We start from the raw sequence: 15,785 nt of genomic DNA, 5'->3' as shown, positions 1-15,785 counted from the left end.
TTGCAATAGCCAAAATTTATAAGGACTGGGCTTATAAAATGAAAAAAGATAAATTATTTCATCTGTTCTCTTTTAGATATCACTAAATTGATAGTATACCAATTTGAATTTGGGAGATTTGAATTAAAAATTTGGGTTTGCAATAATGTTTAATCTTGTTATTCAATTTGAGAATGCTCATAAAAGTTTTTGGCTTTATTTTTAATTCCTCTTCCCCTCAAATCATTGACACAGCTGAGATTTGATTCAGAGCTCATTACATAATCATTAAATGATGAAAAGAAAGCTGTCTGCCACTTCCTACCTTTTGGACAAATGCTGTTTTTACATTTAGTACAACGAATGGGAAGCAGGGAATTTCCTAGGATCACACAGGAATAATAGGGTCAGAAGAGTCATGGGGGAAGATGGAGGGAAAAAAGACCAAAGAAGCTTCTGCCATTTATTTTGGCAGAAGCTGCTAGAGGGAGGTGGGCGGGCCTCTCCAACTGAACCTTGGTGGCCTCCAATCAGTGAGGTAGCAGGGCCCTGGGGAGGGCAAGTACTGGCCAGGCTGGGGTGAGGCTCCTTTATCTGGAGACTGGTTGCAAGGCTGGGAAGGGGGGCAGAGCCTGGGCTCATACTGTCACTTGCTGGACTGCACTCTCTTCCAGACATTAATTAGGTTCCTGGGCATATAACCTAAATCACAACTCTCTTCATAGTAGGCAGGGAGGCCCATTCTTCCCAGCACCTAGTTTCAGGACATAAGCTGTTGGGGTAGGCTGCTTTAAAATGGCTTCCAAGGATCCCTGCCCTATCTTCTGGTACTCACTCTCATTGTGTTATATTCTTCTAATGAACAGACTAAGGCAGAACTGATGGCATGTCTCATCCAACATTTGGTTATAAAAGACTGACTTCTGTCATGCTAGCATTCTTTTGCTGGTATCTTGTCTCTGTCTCTTCTCAGGTGCTCTCTCTGAAGAAGCAAGTGGAGAGGCTCACATGGCAAGGAACAGCAAGAGCTGCCAGTCAACTACCAGAAAGGAATTGAAGTTCTCAATCCAACAGCTCTCAAGGAACTGAATCCTTCCAACAACCGTGTGAACTTCAAAACACATTCTTCCCCACTTGAGCCTTCAGATGAGACCACAGCCCTGGATGACACATTAACTGCAGGCTCGTGGGAGACCCTGAAGCAGAGGTCCTAGCTAAACTACAGCCAGATTCCTGACCCACAGAAATTGTGAGATAATAAATGTGTATTGCTTTAAGCCACCAAATTTGTTATGAAGCAACAGATAACTAATTCAGTTGTTAAACAAAGAAAAGCTGCTTGAGCCCACTTGAGAGGCCATACCCTGAGAATCTCTGTCACTGGCTTTTGGCAGCCTCCCCAGTCACCAACAAGGCCTGGACCCTTCTTGTGCCCCTGGCACAGCTGGGCACTTCTTTTGTGAGTTTACAGGTTAGGTTCTCCTCAGTTCACCTGCCTGGTCTCTCTCTCCCACCCAAGGGCTTTTGTACCTTCAACATCTGAAATAAATAATAAAACATCTGAGCAAACTTCCTAGCTCCATGCTTCAGCGACCAGACCAATTTGGAATCTAAGCGCATGTGTGGTTTCTAAGATAAGCCACCCATCCTGACTATGTATTATTAGTTTTATTGCTTTTTGGAGTTTACTATTTACCAACTAGTATGAAAATACTGTAGTATTTTAACAAGTATTGCTGTGCCAGTGCATAATGACTGAACATCAACCCTAGTTTATGCCGTAAAGTTAATTCATCAGACAATATTCAAGATCTTAGTTCTATTTCCTTTTAATGAGTTTTTAAATACAATTTATGTAATTTTTGCAACTTCTTTTAGCCAGCTTAATCTTTAAATTATGATGGTATTACCACATGGAAACTGCAAAGCTAGAGTTGTTTTATTTATAATGCCCAACAGTATAGTGAGAAGGAGCTCTGACAAAAGTCACAGTTACATGTTCATACATGCACTGACAGATAGCAAAAGGAAAAAAAAGGGGGAGGCCACAAAAAAGGAAACAAAAATGAGGCCAAAACTTAGTCTGCAGGAAAGAACAACAGAGCATTAGTTACAGCCAGTAATAAGAGGTTTGGTTTGGGCATGTTGGGGATAGAAGCAGTGTGTACTTATATAAACAAACAGATAAGCTAAGAAGAAAAGTTAATTATTACATTAAAAGTTATTTGCTCCACTAAGCTGTCTTTATTACCCAACCCATTCTGATCTTTCCTCGCTCTGAATTATTGTAACACTCTATATGTCGTTTAATTTTTCCACATTGATTTTAAGTCATCTTCCAATATAAAAATAATACGTGCTCATGAACAAAACCAAAAAGACTATAGGAAAACAGATTGGTGCTTAAGGACGTAGAGTCAGACATGCTTCCTAACTCTCAGTATTCACTACTTGAGTTAAGCTGCTTAATCTTTCTGTTTCCTCATCTATAAAATGTAAAACTCACGTCACAGAATGGTTGTAGGTATAAAACTAGATATTGCAGTAAAATGGGCCTTCAAAGGAAGTGCACAGGTAGTTTGTAAAAATTCTTCCAAAATATGAATGTAAATGTCAAATATAAAAAGGCAAAATAGAGCAAGAATTGAGTTTTGCAGATCTGGTGTGACACAGGTAGTGTCACCAGCAGTTGCACCACCTTTAGGAGCACTGAGGACCAAGGAAAGTAGTACCCAAGCAGGCTGGCAAGTGCTTCTTCTCAACGAGACAGCCTAGCTTTTGAGATGTTCATGTTTCCTTTGCTAAATAAATTAGAAACTTAATCTAATTTCAGAGTGAGTGGGTATATTCATATTTGTATATTTGTTTTGTTTTGGGAAGATAGCTTCCTCAAAACCTGTAACCCACGTGAAATCTTGCAATGTTATATGTCAAATGCTTATAACAAAGCTTGGCATATGGTGAGCACTCAATAAAATTAAGTATTTATTAATGATTATTATTATGAAAAGAAAAATTAAAATCTCCAATAATCCCACCTTTAAAAGAGAACCAGGGTTTTGGTACTATTTTGGTACAAGCAGGTTTCCTGACATTTTCCCCTCTCTATAAAAAATATATATATTTGGCCTACTATTTTAAAAGTTGCTTTTCCACTTAAATATATAATTTTTTTCTTTTCTTATACATTTTAAAACAACTTTCAATAATTATGTAATAGTCCTTTATACAGATGCACCATAACTTAATTAACTAATAATTTCGTTATTGGATATTTAGATTACCAACTTATATATAATAATATAAACACATTTATATCATAAATAACACTACAGAGATTATCATCATACGTAAATCTTTTTTCAGATGAGTTCTTAGATGCGGAATTACTATGTACATACACTCCCACTAACAGTTGCACTATTGTCAACGTACTACCACAAAATTTAACATTTTTAGTGAAAGTCTTGATTTGTTCTTAATTGCTTTTCTCTAAATCATCGCAAAACTCTTAACGGTAGTGGTTGTTTTCCACTTCTTTTTATATTTCTCACAGTGCCATAACAGTGTTAGGCACAAAGAAAGATTTTAAATGAATTCTTACTTTAAAAAAGTATTCCCATTCCAGCCTTAGATAGAGAGGGAGGTCAGCTAGAGGTATAGTGGGGTTCAGGAAAGAAAACAATAACCCTGTTATTATTTTAAGAAAGGAAAAAGAACTATAATTTACTTTCATTCCAACCAATAAAAAGCATTTAATACAAATATGTAGTACTAAAATGACAGAATATTTATCTCAAGGTTTGACTCTTCACATCTTACTACAAAATTACTTCCAAGTTCAAAGAAGGAGCCATTGAAGACCAGTATAAATTGGAATTAGACACCTCTTAATCAGAACAATTACCACTAAGGATTTATTTATAATAATAAAATGCACTAAAGGGAACAAAAAATAATAATAAAATAAAATGAAGATTAAAATACTCATTGCTTGGTGGAAGAGCCAAACACAACTCTAGCTTGGAGTGAAATTTTTGTTTAGAAATTTACTTTTATACTTTAAAATGAAAAAAGAAAGAAAAGGGCTTGCCAGACACCCATACCCCAATACTTAGTACAGGCCCAATCATGCAAGATTTGTTTAAATCTTCAGCATCTAAATAAGATGAATTAAACTTTTAATGCAGTATTTAGGGGGAAAAAGCAAATGTAATCATTTGTTAGTAGTTTGTTAGTAGTTGTCACTAATGAAAGAAGTATAATATTTAGATTTTCCATCTTCTTTGACAAGGTTTATTTCCATAATTATTATTTTCATCATGCTATACTAGATTTTTAGTGTACATGTCATAGATACCAAACCTGACCTAACAAATGGTATGCAAAAGTATACAAAATGGCACTTACTATTATGAGTTTGAAAATATTTTGTGCTTAACAGTATAGTTATAATGGGGTTTACAATTAGAAAATATCAGTGAAATATTTTAAAATCTAATTTATAACATATAGGCAACAAAGTTGACAATGTCTAAACAATTATGTTAGTTTAACACAGTTCAAATTGGGTAATTTCTTAAAATTGTTTTATAACTTTAGTTCGTAATTTAAGAAACCAAGATTAAAATGTTCCAATTTGGTCAGATAAATGTTGAATTATGGAAAGGACAAGAAAAAAATACCTTTTACACTATTTAAACATAATCCTTTATGATCCTATGATAATTTTCCAAATAACTAAATAAAAGAATCCAAAGACTTTAAAGTATGCACGGGAAACATACAAATGGAAAAATGATTTCTATAAGAGCTCAAAGTAATGATATAATCTGGGCTTGACTTCTTAAAAAGACAATAGAAGCCCCTTTTCTTTTTAGCTGTAAACAACTTGCTGTATGACATGTAACGCAATACAATATTTTGGGAAATTTCAAACATTTATAATCCACGAGAAAAATACTCAACACTCCTACACTATTTTTTTTAAGCCCACAATAGTGCAGTCTTTCAGCTACAAAGCCAGAAGCCAGTTATAAAACCAGTACTTTTCCGCTAGAGTTACTTGTGGGGCGGGGAAGGGGATGTTCAGCACTGCAAACGTTAGGGTCTAAAATAAGATCATTGCAAGGAGTTACTACAGCACTCACACTGCCAGCACTGTCATGGCAACAATGAACTAGCTAGGAGAATGCTCTTTTAACATTCAAAGCTAATCTTGAGTCTATTACTCATGGAAATATACCAGATTTTCTTTTAGGCAGTTCACTAAAGAAATCATCTTACTTGGTAATCTCTTAATGTAAAGATAAGCCTTTTATATATCATATTTCCAAGATCACAGTCTAGCACCTTCTTGCAATCAGCTGAAATTTATAATGACAACATAATGAAAATTATATGCCACAGTGAAACACAAAGATTCAATAGAGTTCAAATGCAATTTCAAGATGGGTCAGGGTTTAAATAAGAATTTGATATGCAATTTAATAACACCTGAGAATGTGGTTTCTCCTAGAAACCAAAGTTTTACATTTCATCCTGAAGGAAAAATAATTTGGAAAAGAAAGTAATATATATTTTCATAAATAGGGAAGATATTAAATTTTTATTCAGATAATGCAGTATAATGATGAAAAGCATGGACTCTGGAGTCTCACAGCCTGGGTTTGAAACCTGGCTCCTTTTCTTACTGAGCTATGATACCTTGGGCAAGTTATTTAACCTATCTGAGCCTTGATTTTTTTTCCTGATGCATAAAATGGGGATAATAATACCTACTCTTACAGTGTTGTGGTGAAGATTAAATGAAAAGGGTTAAGAATATATGAAAAGGGTTAAGAACTAGGTTTCGCATACAGAATGCCTATTCTTATTACATTCAAAAATACACATTCTACGAAACTAGAAAGATTAAGAGACTGCTGAAAATGACTTAAGATAACTTTGTCCCAGTGTGTGGCAGATTATAAGCGGGGCAGGCATGGGAGCTCAGGAGGAGCCCCAAAGACACCTGCCATGCCCAATGAAGCAAATTCAAGAAATCAAACATGATACAAAATCTCTTCAAGCCCTGTTACTTCTGGGGTATCTTCTGGGCAATATAATCTTTGCTTAGTTACTTTGTTCTTAAAATCATATCAAGCAGTCTAGGCCAGGCCAGTTATCCGGCCAGAGTGAAAGGACTGTTTTGGGGACTTTCTGCTTAATATGTCAAGCTCCCACTGGGGGAAGCAGAGTAGGAACATTGATAGTGCAGCTTTAATCTCCTCAGTAGACCGTCAAGGCAAGCAGTCTCTGCAGCAAATTTGCCTGAAGTATCAGACATGAATTGACTAGGCACAGAGGATTCACTTGCTTACTGACAGCACTGGCATATAAGTCATCATTTGCTTTTCTACATTTTATACCCCTGAAGATACATTGGAAAGTCAGATGTTCCTAAGTGGAATAATAGACGAGCATTGTATCAGGGGAGGAATCCGGTTCCCAGAGTGCTAAAACAATGTTTATAAAACCCTTATTTTGGTTCCTAGAGGTGCTATTTCCTCTAGGATGCTATTCCCTAGGGCCAAGGGACCTAGAAAGGAGGTGAAAACTTTCCCAGTTGCCCAGAGACTTGGGGTACCCTAAAGAGCATATGGTGCCAGAGGGCTCAACTTCCCATCTCCTCTCCCCCAATTGCACTGTGAGGGCAGAACAGAATACTAATAGTTAATATTCACTGAGTGCTAACTGAGTTACAGTAAACATTGCACATGTTACCTCATTTAATCCTCACAACTCTGTGAGGGAACTGAGGCTTAAGCGGGTTATATAACTTGCCCAAGGTCACAAAGCTTGGCAGAGTAGGACTTAGAGCCAGGTCTGACTGACTCTAAAGCCCATGGTTTGAGCATTCTCCTTTATTGCTGTCCAGGTATTAAAGCACAGGCCTTGGCAATGGACCTCTCCATGTACACTTGACCCCTGGATGACACATGCAACTGCCTGCCTGCAACCCCTCCCTACTGGTGCCACGCTGACATAACTAGAATGGTGCTGAACTCCAAGGAGGGGATGGATGCTACAGATCTGCCATCACCCACGGGGCAAAATTCTGGGTAAGTCCACCACTTACCCTGAGGCAGTGGTTGGTTAGAAGCATCCTTTGGTAAAGTTGGACATAGCATTAATATGCTAATATATTAAAATTTACTGTACAAAAGGCAATTAGGGGTGTAAATACATGTGGATACAAAGGGTGGGATATATGAAAGTCAATTATAAATCAATACATAAAAATCCTAAACTCTAAACAGAAAAATCCTAAAGTAATGCCAGTTTGGAGTTTGACTCATTAGCTAAAAGACCTAGATCAAGTTCATCATCATCTTCTTTATTATCACCAATATTCATCACCATCATCACCAATATTTACTGAGCACTTACTGTGTATCAGGCCCACTTCTACATACTTTACTGTTCACTTAATTCTCAAAACTACCCTGTGAGAGTGGTATTATTATTATCCTCATATTACAGCAAGTAAACAGTCTCAAAAAGTTTATTCATAATTAAATTTGTACAGTATATCAAAGTTTACAAAATGCTTTACCAATATGATCTCCTTTAATTTTTATAATCACATCACAAGGCAGATATTAAAATTATGTCAATTCACAGATGAGGAAACAGACTACAGAGGTTAATTTATTCATGGCTGGTAAAGAAAATCCAAGATCTTTAAACCCTTCTGAAGTAATATCTCTAGTCAATGTGAGACTGTGTATATTTAAAATAGATGGTTAGAAAGAAAAAAAAAAAAAAATCAAGAAAAAGCAAAAGCTTCTTTTGTTTTTAAAGTAGAATAATGATTAAAATTAAGAGAAGCTTACAGCCTTTCCTTTGATATGTCAAAAGATAGATAAGCACAGCGCTTGGCATATAGTAGGTACACAGTAAATACCTCATGAATGAAATGAGAAGAAATATTCACTGCGTCCAGTGGTAAAATCTATACTGCCTCAAAAAAATTTCAATTTTTTCTTATGCTCAGAATCTCTGTCATCAAGAAAACTGAATAAATATAGATTAATATTTTATAATTTAAGACTGCCAATGTATACATGACTTGTTAGATGAAAAAATAGACACACCTTAATTTGGTGAGGTGTAATCACTATCAGTGACTTTGAGAGATCTTATTTTGTGAGAAAACCCGTCTCCCTATCATTTAAATCACTTTTTACTTTTGAAAGGCTTCTCTAAATATGTCCTTCAGTACCACTGATCATATCACTCTACCACTATTTTGCAAGGCTTGGCCTTTATCACATGATCGGAAGAATTTCTTACTGTTTAGGCTATGAATAGCATTTGAAAAATTACTCAGTTATAATTATAGACAGCTAACACCTGCCAACTTGCTAGAAAATGAAATCATGTCAAGTTTAAAGACGACTGTGCAATGCTTGTCAAACAGTGAAGTGTCAAAACAGCAAATGCCCATTTTTAGTGGGGTAAACTAAGATTCTAATTAGACTTTACATAGAATTGACAAATTATCCTAGCTATTTAAGAAAGCATATGTATATGTATGTATGTGTATATTTTATATATATATATAAAATATATATGTATATATTATATATATATAAAATCTTGTCAATTTAAACAATTTTTAAGTTAAAACATTAATACTATTCATTTAATGAATATGTATATATGAAAGTTGATTTGGGTAATATAACTAACAAAACTCACATCATAAATTTTATTTTCCTTTAGTATGGTTTAAAAGCTTAGGAAGTTGTTTGAAGGTAACTTTATAATATAAGTAATATTTTAGAAATTTATGAAGACCTTTCCCTTTTAAAATTAAAAATAGAGTAAGATTTAAAGAAAGCATAAAACTAAAAGTATCTCATTTTTCTAAGGTAATTCCATATTTCATTGCAATCTTATTAGATTTTTCTATAAGGAATTATAGAAAAGAGATAAGAACATGAGAAGACATAATTCTTGTGTTGCCAAATTTCACGAGTCTTTTTCATGTAAACTGAAACATGTCACAAATGATGACAGTCTACTAGCAGTATACAGGCTTTCAACAATAAAAATGCCTATTGCGAAAATCCAATAAATGGTCCTAACAGCTATCCTACAAAAACTCCCTAAGTATTTCCAGTGAAAAAGCATTCTTTTAAAAAACAAGCATCTTTTTTTTTTTGAGCAATAAAATATTTTTTTAACATCTTTATTGGAGTATAATATCTTTACAGTGTTGTGTTAGTTTCTGCTGTATAACAAAGTGAATCAGCTATATGTATACATATATCCCCATATCTCCTCCCTCTTGCATCTCCCTCCCACCCTCCCTATCCCACCCCTCTAGGTGGTCACTAAGCACTGAGCTGATCTCCCTGTGCTATGCGGCTGCTTCCCACTAGCTATCTGTTTTACATTTGGTAGTGTATATATGTCCATGCCACTCTCTCACTTCGTCCAGCTTACCCTTCCCCCTCCCTGTGTCCTCAAGTCCATTCTCTATGTCTGCGTCTTTATTCCTGTCCAGCCCCTAGGTTCTTCAGAACCATTTTTTTTTTTAATTCCACATATGTGTTTAGCATACGGTATTTGTTTTTCTCTTTCTGACTTACTTCATTCTGTATGACAGACTCTAGGTCCATCCACCTCACTACAAATAACTCAATTTTGTAAAAAACAAGCATCTTTTGAAAGACTTTTTTTCTATACACAAATGTCATGGTAAATGTATTTTTACTGACATTAGTTTAACTTGGTGTAGTAACCAACAGGAAAAAAAGCAAAGCATACAATAATGTTCCCATAGTGTGACTTAAACTTCCAGTCTGCCCATTGCCCCTAGTAATACCATCATCAAATATTCTGAAGAACCCTCAGATGCCCCTGAGTTTACTGTGCCAGCGTAACTGAAGTAGTAGGTCATATCATCAAGGTCAATTAAGGTCTTTCTCTCTTAATGTAATAAATGTGATCTACAAAAGCTGGGTCAAAGTAAATCCTATTTTCTATTGACTTCAATTAAAAAGTAAATATTTTATCACGGTGTGAAAAAAATAGACTGATTTGAGAAACTGTGACAAAGAAGAGATTATAATTGGTGGCGAGGCTTGCTTGGTGCTGATATACATCCAGCATAACTTTCATCCTTTTATGCAATTTAAGTACTACCTTCCCTCCACCAGCATCTCCCCTATCCTTCCACAAATTCTAAAATTTCCCCATGCCTCTGGTTCCTCCAGTACATGCTAATTTGCTACTCATAAACACTGTCTGTTTTTAGATATGAAATTATTTATGATTAAGACATAACACCAAATAGGGCCCCGTTGTTTCAAAGTTCTAAGTGATTAATAATCCTTCATCAAACCAAAGATTCTACAGCTACCTTCTGTCACATCAAAGTTTCAACAAATCCTTAAGTTGGCTGTTTATTATCTACTCAATTGGTTAAAAGATATCCTGCAAATTTCTAATGGCTTACAAAAGGAAAATAAATATAACCCTAAAACAAAGAGAACAGCACATCTATTTTCAAATTCTTTTACTCCAAGAATGATCTGTGTAGCACTTTAAGGGCACACAGTATTAAAAACAAGAAAATAATTCTAATTAAGCTAAACTATTGTTTCAGGGAGTCCTCCTGACATAAACAACCCATGACCTTAAATTGAAATCTAATAGGCAAGTGTTTAACATCCCATTTCCCTACAAAACACTACATCCCATTTATAAACAAAAATAATACTAGAAAAATATTTTAAAAATTGATCATTCTGGTTTTTTATTTGTTTGTTTCCATGCTAGAGACCATTTGGGGCACTGTAACAGGAATAAAACATTTGAAATCTGAAAACTTAAAAAAAAAGAGTATCCGTGTTAGTTTCAATCTTTCTTAAAAGTCGGAACAAAGGAAGAGGACACTGAGGGTAGATAGTGTAGATATGATTCATCCTGTAAGCCAGTGAGTAAAAAGAACATAGGCTCTCTACTTTGTTTTCAAACCATTTAGAAAAAAAAAAAAAGTTAAAGATTTGCCTTCAATTTCTCTACATTCTTCTTCCAAAGAAGCCCTGACAACCTGAGGGTAAATACTATTCTCCTCTGAGCTCAAAAGCAAAGAAAGAAAGTGGTCAAAGATAGGAATAAGAGGAAGCACTGAGGAGAGAAGCAAGCCAGGAGGCTTTCTGAGGGAAAGGGACTGAGTTCTCAGTGTATCAATAAAATAAGGAAGGCCAAAAAACAGTGGATATGGAAGAGAGAAGCTCAGTGTAAACACTGAAAGAGGACTTTCATATTTGCTGTGATACCTAAGAGTCAGCAGTGAATGTTTGAGATGGACTATCTTAAATTTTTGTCTTTGACTAGACATGGCAGTAAAATAGAAATAAAAACAAAACAATCATCTTAAAAGGCCAAATCTGCTTCTAGAATGTTCCAAATCTGTTATATTTTATAGCATCATTATAAATTAGTTACATTTCCAACCTAATAGAATCTAAATTATAACTAGACTAAAGCAATATATTATCTAGTTAGATATGAGTTTTATTGGCAGCCTCTGACTAAACCTGTCTTCTGTCCCTCTTCTTCCTCACCAACAGAAATCTTTGTTCACATGATGGGGGCTCTCCTGGCTCTTAGGGGCTGAATGTGGATTAATCCAAACGAAAAATAGAAATGCCCAATTTCCTTGCCAGTTACTGGCTTAGTAAAGGGCATGTGACACTGGTCAACAGAAACTGAGAAGAAGTCTGCTGGAGGGTTTCTGGGGAAAGCTTTTCTTCCCTGATAGAGGCATGGGAAAAAATGCTTTTCCTCTTAGCTGCAAATGGTCAATGACTGCACATGGTGCCTGGAGAACAAAAAGATAAAAGGCAAAAAGGTAACGTAGTTCAGCTAATGAATCAATCTTTCAGGCTTGAAATGGCCTAACCTCCAGACTCATTATGCGAACAATAGGAGGTTTACTAACCTCTTATTGTTAAACCTACAAACTATATATTACCCAATGGATACCAACTAGATACTCCAACTGCAACTCTACAACTATAAATGTACACCATACCCAACAACTAAAGTTTCATTTCTCCCTGAGGGGTAACAATCACTTCACTAAATGAAAAGTCTCCTACATCCCACTTAAGATAAATACTTCCTTACTTGGTCTAAGTTTTCTACCTTAAGCCAAGTTACTTTCAGATAGTGTTAATTGCTGACAGGCATATAAGAAAATTTGTTTTCCTTTGTCATGGTATAGAAATGAAAAGGATCAAATGACTACTCTTAGAAACGTACTTGGCTATTTTGGATACTCCTCATAATGTTTCGATGAATATACACATACTCACATTTTCCCCCTTAATTACATGTATCATAAAGACAACAGTCACCAGTGGACTATAATAGTATATTGGGCCACTCCATTCATTTGCTTAGGGAATCAAGCATATCCAAAAGGTATTATGGGTGTAAACAAACAAACAAACAAACAGCACAACTAAAACCTCCTATGAGAACAGTAGACCTTCCTCTAAAACAGGGAACAAATCTAATTGATCTTCCAGTCCTGACTATAGTGCCTGGCACAGAATAGTTCTCAAAAATGTGTTGAACAGAGTTAAGTATGCTGACTTGAAATCAATAAATTGAGAACAGGAATACAAACAGAGAATGCTATCTCTCAATGTGCCAATTTTTTACATGTTTAGCCATTCTGAGTTGAATCCATCCTACCACCACCCTACCATCTCTCCCTGACCATACTCCTCTGAGCTGACCTATAGCAATTAAGGGCCCCTTCAGGAACAGCTGCAAGAATTGCAAATGCAGTTCAGCTTTTGCTGCTTACTAGTGAATAACAGAAGGCATTACGGAGCACTACATTATTTTGTTTCCCTTGCGAGGCTAGTGCTCGAGTGTGAGAAGTGAGGCTGCAGCGTTAAGTGGACGCCAGATGATGCTGGACATTAAGTAACATACTTAAGTTTAGATTCTATCCTAAAGGATTTTAGGGAGGAGAGAAACATGGTCAGCTTTTTATTTTAGATAAATAGCTCTGCAACTATGTGGAGGATGGATATAAAGGTGGTTGAGAAAAGTGAGAGATAACAATGTCAGGAGTAGAACAGTGGTGGCAGGGGCAGAAATCCTTTTAAGAGCTATTTCTAATCAGATTTATCATAGGCAACTTAATCTCAACATGCCTAAAACAGAACTCATCATTCCCCTAAAGTGACCCTCTACCACTCTTTTGTCTCCTGAAATGACTTAATTATTCACCAAGGAGTTCAAGCTAGAAACTTTAGAGCCATCCTTGATTTTATTTTCCTCATCTCCCATATCCAATTAAATATATACCCCATGGTTTCTAACTCCTAGCTATCTCTCAAATCTATTCACGTTTTTCCACTTTGCCCACTACATCTTACTCCACCATTTTTGCTTTGGACTAGTGAACAACCTCCTAACTGTTGCACATTCACTCTCGACCCCTGAAATCCATTCTTCAAATTGCTTCCAAAGTGATGCTTCTAATACACCATGTATCATGTCACCATCTTGCTCATCACCCCTCAGTGGCTTCCCATTGTTCCTAGGATAAAGTCTACAACTCCTAACATGGCCCACAAGATCCTCTGTTCTCTGGATCCTGCCTAGAAACAGAATTCCTAACTTTATGGGTGTTTCTTATGTGCTAGGCACTGTGCTATGCTTTGTAAGCATTATTTCATTTTATTCTCATTGTGAGGCAGGAACTATTAGCATCATCCTCATTCTGCAGGTGAGAAAACTGAGTCAAGGAGAGATTATGTAATTTACCTAAGGCTGTAGAGTTCAGGTCTGACTCCAGAGCATGTACTTAAACTTTCACACTCTCCTCAAACTGTATGCTCCAACCACACTGCCTTACTTTCCACTCCTAAATTCACCTGCTCTCTCTTACCATGAGGCCTTCACACACACTATTCCCTATATATGGAATATCCCCCTCACAAATCTCATTTTTGCCTGGATAATATCTATTCATTTCTGCTTAAATGCCATCTCTTCAGGGAAGTCTTCCTTTACTATCTAAAATTATATTGTTTATTTGTTTATGGTCTGTCTCCCTTCAGTAGAATGTCAAAATTGTTACCACTGATTCTCAGTTCTTAGAATGGCATTCAGCAGGGGTTCAAGTAACAGTTGTTGAATGAAGGCATGAATGAATGATGTAGGGATGAAAACTCCCTAATCTAGTAACTTCATCTATTCAGACTAAGAAACAGTATTTATTTAGTAGCTTCCAGGTCCCAGTCAATACTCTTGAGAACTTGCAGCCCTCCTGGGGGAGACAGACACATAAACATGTGATTATAGCCCAATATAAGTAAAGTGCCTGTTAGAATTGTAGCTGGAATAATGTGCAATAGATGCAGAGATGAGAAAGAAGGCATAAATTGATGGGAAACCTTCACAGTAGAGATTCTTGAATCCTTTTGCAGGATGAATGAGTCTTGAAATACATATCACATAGTCCATGTATTTCTTTTATGAAAGGGGAGAGCAGCATCCATTACATATGGGGCACTTTACATCTCATTTATAATAATTTATATGATTTATTATAGTAATACACCTCTGTATTATTATTCCCATTTTATAGATGTGGAAATCCAAGCTTAAGAGAGGTCAAGTAAGTTAACTCGTTCAAGGGTATGCAGTATATTAATAAAGGAGGAGAACCTGAGCCCAGGTCTGACACCAGTACCACTTTACTTACCATTATGTTAGTCCTTTGACCCTGTACTCCCCAGAGCCTAATTACTTCTGTTTTCAATCTAACTCTTAACAAAATTGGTTATCTGGTTTCCCATTCTAATATAAAAAAAAAGTAGCAAAATAAAAGATTCAGGAAGAGACTGAAGTGAAGTATACCAACAGTAAGGGAAGGAACAGAAAGACTATAAAAATTGAACACACAAATTCAAACAAAATGCATCATACAGTCCTATATATACATTCCACCCTCAGCTGTACAACAGTATGTACTTGATGTGCATAATGATGACCCCATTATGAAAAAAACGGTTGTTGTAGTCACTACACTAAGAGATAGAGAAATAACTTTTGATGCTTAAAGAGGTAAACTTCAAGTACTAGAATAATTCCTCTCTAGTAACTCTGGATAAATATAAATTGTAACTATTGTTTCCACAGTGTTTGTGAGAAGAAATATCCCAAGATCTTAGAGTCTTCATTTTATACACATTATTATTTTTCTGTTGCTTTAAACTGAATTCAAACCAGAATAGAAAAACTGTTCATCTTAGCTTACATATATACCCAAGTAAATTATAAATTTAAAAAACTTCTCATACTATGACTTTGAACACATGTGGATTGAGTAATTTAGACTGATAAGCTTAAAGACCATTTCTGACAATTCTTAATATCTAAACATCTTTCCCTTAAAAAAAACCTTCTAATAAATCTTCTAATAAAACAAGATAAATTGAATATGTACAAACAGGAGGAAAACTATAACATCCTTTATCCTTTGCACTCACAACTTAAATAGGTATGCATGTAAAAAAGAAAAGAATCAAACAACTTAGGCAAACACAGAGAAAGCTAGTTAAGTAACTGACCATAACAGTCTACCATTCACTCAACCTGGATCCAATTTTTCAATCTGCAGATGTCAGCTCCTTTATAACATGGGCTTTTATTATTTTATATAATTCTTTCAGAAAAAAAAGGTTGCATTTAGGGAACAGATTCTCGGTTTTTTTGCT

The 15,785-nt window shown here is 35.6% G+C and overlaps 1 protein-coding gene across 2 annotated transcripts in view; it reads right to left on the bottom strand.

Annotated features, from left to right (window-relative positions):
* Positions 1–15,785, bottom strand: part of SESN1 (sestrin 1) — a 108,989-nt gene that overhangs the window by 91,909 nt on the left and 1,295 nt on the right. The gene's annotated exons all lie outside the window — the stretch shown is intronic.

Source organism: Balaenoptera borealis (assembly GCF_965194805.1).
Source record: "Balaenoptera borealis genome assembly, chromosome: 9".
NCBI lineage: Eukaryota > Metazoa > Chordata > Mammalia > Artiodactyla > Balaenopteridae > Balaenoptera > Balaenoptera borealis.
Note: the sequence above shows the minus strand (reverse complement) of the source record. Positions and strands in the feature narration are given on the sequence as shown.